This window comes from Piliocolobus tephrosceles, chromosome 17, assembly GCF_002776525.5.
Source record: "Piliocolobus tephrosceles isolate RC106 chromosome 17, ASM277652v3, whole genome shotgun sequence".
Taxonomy (NCBI): Eukaryota; Metazoa; Chordata; class Mammalia; order Primates; family Cercopithecidae; genus Piliocolobus; species Piliocolobus tephrosceles.
In genome coordinates this window covers 40,270,257-40,275,105 of record NC_045450.1, presented here as the reverse complement: position 1 = coordinate 40,275,105, position 4,849 = coordinate 40,270,257, and positions in this window count along the sequence as shown.

The following is a 4,849-nucleotide window of genomic DNA, read 5'->3' as shown; positions in this document are numbered from 1 at the left end:
GGGCAGCCGCCAGATGTAGCCGGCTGGGCTGGGAGGGAGCTGGCAGAGCCGGGCTGGGGGCGGGGGGCGCACTCGGGCCCTCCCCTCTCTGCCCCACCCCCTACTCGCCCTCCTCCACTTTTCTCCTCTTTTTCCCTTTCTCCACCTCTTTTCCCCGGCTGCCTGCTACTTCTGGCCTCCGCGTCCACCCTCAGCGCACGACCTCGTCACCCCACTTCCCTCTCTCGAGATCTGGGCGCACAGCCTCAGAACCCCTTGCTGGGAAACATCTGGCGCTGCCGCTCTAGGCCCTTGCTGTCCTGAAGTTAGAGAGCGGTACTACTTGGAGGAACGCCGGCTGGGCCAGGACACCCTGCACTCCCTGGGGTCAGGAACGAGAAGGAATGGTCAGAAACAGATGATCAGCCACATTGATAGATGGTCAGAGACAGAAATTTTCGATATTTAGAAATGGGGACAGAGAGGAATGAGATGAACAGAGATGGAAAGAGAGAGAGAGATGGAAACAGAAACAGTGGAACGTCCCAGGTTGCTTCGCTACCTCTTTGATTCTGCAAATGTGTAAGCGTTAACTTGGCCTCGCATAGCGCGAGATGCTAGATGCACCTTGGGAAACAGAGTACGGGCCCCGCGTTAGAGACGTTTGAACCAGAGCACTCCATCTTGAACAGGGGGCTGGGTAAAACGAGGCTGAGACTTGCTGGGCTGCACTCCCAGGAGGGTCTGCATTCTCAGTCACAGGATGAGATAGAAATTGGTCAAGACTGGTTTAATAAGATAGAGGCCACAAAGACCCCACTGATGAAACAGTATGCAGCGAAGAAGCCAGCCAAAACCAAGATGGCAAAGAAAGCGACCTCTGGTCATCCTCACTGCTCATTTTACGCTAATTATAATGCATTAGCATGTTAAAGGAAGCACCCACCAGTGCCAAGGCAATTTATAAATGCCATGGCAATGTGGGGAGGTTTACCCTATATGGTCTAAAAAGGGGAGGAGCCCTCAGTTCCAGGAACTCCCCACTCACTCTTGAATCCTTTCCTGCGCCAAGCCAAGAATCCATGTGGCATCTCAGGTTGAATGCCAATTTTGAGGTTCTCCCCGTGACAACCTTCTCTGAGGAGTGTCCTCTCCCTCTCTCAGGAAAGACAGTTGAGAGATAAGCTGCGATAGGAAACTCCCGCAGGCTATTGGGAACACCTGACTTCAGCCCCTAAACTAGCAAAGACAATCAAGGAAGGCTTCCTGGAAGAAGTGACTTCTGAGCTGAGACCTGAAGAGCTAAAGATGTGGAGTGCTGGGTGGGTAATATGGGAAATGTTTTAGGCACAATCTAGGGAACATTGACAACGGCCCAAAGATGAAAAACAGCAAGAGGCACTGGAGAAGGAAGTTTTTTCCATCTGAAAAAGGTGGGGCACAGGGTGAGGGGATGGAGCTGGAGGGGTCAGTAAGGACCAGCCTAGGAAGGGGGCAGATAGGACTGGGGTTCAGCAGGGAATAGTTTGAGAAGCAAGGTCAGGGGCTGAAAGAATCAGGAGCAATATGCTTGTGGAGGGCTTTGGAGGTCACGATTATGAGTCTTGATCATCACAGCTGGAAAAGTCTCTGCGGCTTGGGTCTCAGTGGGCTTCAGACAAGTTCAGGCTTGTCTGAAGGGGGGTGTGTGCTGCTGACTTGCCAGAGTCATTTTTAAAGGAGGCTCTTGGGAGGGACCTTGCCCCGCAGGAGGGAGCCAGGCCCTTCAGCCTGACCCAGTGAGAGACGTTGGCTGTTTTGTAGAGGGCAAGACTGAGGTCAGTTGGGAAGGGGGATTGCCTGCTGGCCCAGCCCCACTGGGCTCGTGTCCACGTCCTGTGAATAGCCAGAGAGCCAAGTTGGAGAGCTGAGAGCTGAGAGTGAAAATGGAAAAAGTTGTCTCACTAAAGCAGGGGCTGCAAACTCGTGGCCTGTGGGCTGAATCCAGCCTGAACAGCATTTTGAAATTTGGGAAACTTCATGTAAAAATCTGACTTTCTGGTTTTTTTTTTTTAAAAAAATTTCCCCAAAATCCGGCAATACTGGATGCCAGTTTCCATATGGCAGTAATTTGCTGAAGCTGAGTAGTGACTGCTCCCTTTAGATGGTTTGCCACAGTCCTCACCACTCTCTGTTGTGTTGCCTTGTATGTGACTTCCTTCACTAAGTGTTGCTCATTTACACTTGCTCAATTTGAGTTTTAACCTTTTCGGAAAATCTTTGGGGTCTACATAACATAGCTTTGGGGCTCCTCTGGCAGAGGGCAGCTTTGACTGTACCTCTTCACAGCCTCTGTGGTTATGGCATTCCAAGGGCATCGGTTTCCAGTGTACGGGCTTGGTGCCCATTCAGAGATGGCAATGGCTGCAGAAGCAGCATTCAGTGAGAGGCAGGCTTCTGTGCCCAGCAGTGACTATGTCAGAGGCATTGGAACCAGAGCAACTCCATCTTGAATAGGGGTTAGGTAAAATAAGGCTAAGACCTGCTGGCCTGCATTCCCAGTAAATTAAGGCATTCCTAATCACGAAATGAGATAGGAGGCTGGCATAAGGTACAGGTCATAAAGACCTTGCTGATAAAACAGGTTGCAGTAAAGAAGCTGGCCAAGACCCACCAAAACCAAGATGATGATGAGAAAAACCTCTGGTCAGCCTTACTGCTACACTCCCATCAGCCCCACGACAGTTTACATGTGCCATGGCGACATCAGGAAGTAATCCTATATGGTCTAAAAGGGAGAAGCATGAATAATTTACCCCTTGTTTAGCATATAATCAAGAAATAACCATGAAAATGGGCAACCAGCAGCTCTTGGGGCTGATCTGCTGATGAAATAGCCATTCTTTCATTCCCTTATTTTCTTAATAAACTTGCTTTCACTTTATGGACTGCCTCAAATTCCTTCTTGTGTGACATCCAGGAACCCTCCTTTGGGGCCTAGAATGGCCCAGGGGACAAGCAGAGAATAGGCAGTATCTGATGATAATGGGCTTGTTGGTGAGCACATGCAACATGCTCCAGGGCCCCTGTGCACTCCTGTAAATCTCTCTTCCCCTGCCATGGTAACCCTGGGAGCCCCGTGTTGATCTGGCAAAGTCATAAAGTGAAAGCAACTAGACCCACTACAGACTTCGTAAGTGAAAAACAAACTCTTATACAACGAACCACGGAGCTTTTGGGGTATGTTTGTCACTACAGCATCTTTTAGTCAATCTTAATGTAGAGGCAAAAATGCTGTTTAGTGGATAGAATTGTGTTCCCCAAAAAGATATGTTCACATCCTAATGCCTTTGCAGTTACAATCAAGTTAAGATGAGTGGGCTCTAATCCAATGCCTGTTATCATGATAAGAAGACAAAAATGTGGACACAGAGACACACAGCGAGAAGAACTCCATGTGACCATGGAGGCGGAAATCGGAGCAATGTAGCTGCAAGACAAGGAATGCCTGTAAGATAAGGAATTGCCTGCAACCCAGAAGCCAGAAAAGACAAGAAGGAATTCTTCCCCAGAGGCTTCAGAGGGAGCGTGGCCCTGCTGACATGTTGAGTTTGGACTTCTAGTCTCCAGAACTCTGAGAGGATAAATTTCTGTTTTAAGACACCCAGTCTGTAGTGTTTTCTTACAGCAGCCCCAGAAAACTACGCGGGCTGTGATTAGAAGACTTCGTGATTTGACGTGAATTCTGTCAGTTATTCCGGAAATTTTTGATGAACACAGTTTTTGGTGCTGGGGTACAGTGGCATTAAGATGGTATTTTATTGATGAAGAGGCAGAAATGACAATGCGGGATGCTAAGTAGGGGACAGAACATTGAGGGAGGTAGTGGCCATCTGCCATGTAAGCCTTCCCAAGACCCTGTCCTCCTACTTCTGCTTAGCTGCCCCTTAGTTTCCCATTGGGAAGCCACTTCTCCCGAACTCTAGGTCTGAGTTCAGCAGATGTGACCCACCTCCTGGTTCTACAGTGGCGATGTGACCCAGGCTGGGCTAAAAAGCAGATCCAGACATCTTGGCGAGGTGATGATTCAGATACTGGCTTGTGAATCCGTTGGAGACAAGGAAAACTAATTCTGGGAGTTTAGCTGGAGGTACAGGTTACCTCATTTGATTCACACTTTGCCCTATTGTGCTGTGCAGATATAGCATTTTTGCAAATTGAAGGTTTGTGGCTACCCTGCGTCAAGCAAGCCTATTGATGTCATTTTCCCAATGGCATGTGCTCACCTCGTGTCTCCGTGTCACATTTTGATAATTCTTGCCATATTTCCAAATGTTTCCTTATTATTATACCTGTTATAGTGATCTGTGATCAGTGATCTCTGATGTCACTGTTTAATTGTTTTGAAGTGCCACAAATATCAGGCCTCTGAGCCCAAGCTGAGCCATCATATCCCCTGTGACCTGCACATATACATCCCGATGGCCGGTTCCTGCCTTAACTGATGACATTCCACTATAAAAGAAGTGAAAATGGCCAGTTACTGCCTTAAATGGTGACATTACCTTGTGAAATTCCTTCTCTTGGCTCATCCTGGCTCAAAAGCTTCCCCGCTGAGCACCGTGTGACCCCCACCCCTACCAGCCAGAGAACAACCCCCTTTTACTGTAATATTCCTTTACCTACTGAAATCTTATAAAATGGCATCACCCCATCTCCCTTCACTGACTCTCTTTTTGGACTCAGCCCGCCTGCACCCAGGTGAAATAAACAGCCTTGTTGCTCACAGAAAGCCTGTTTGGTGGTCTCTTCACACAGACGCGAGTGAAAACAAACTGTCCATATACCAGGGTGAACTTAATCACCTTTGTAAATGTGTGTGTTTGACTGC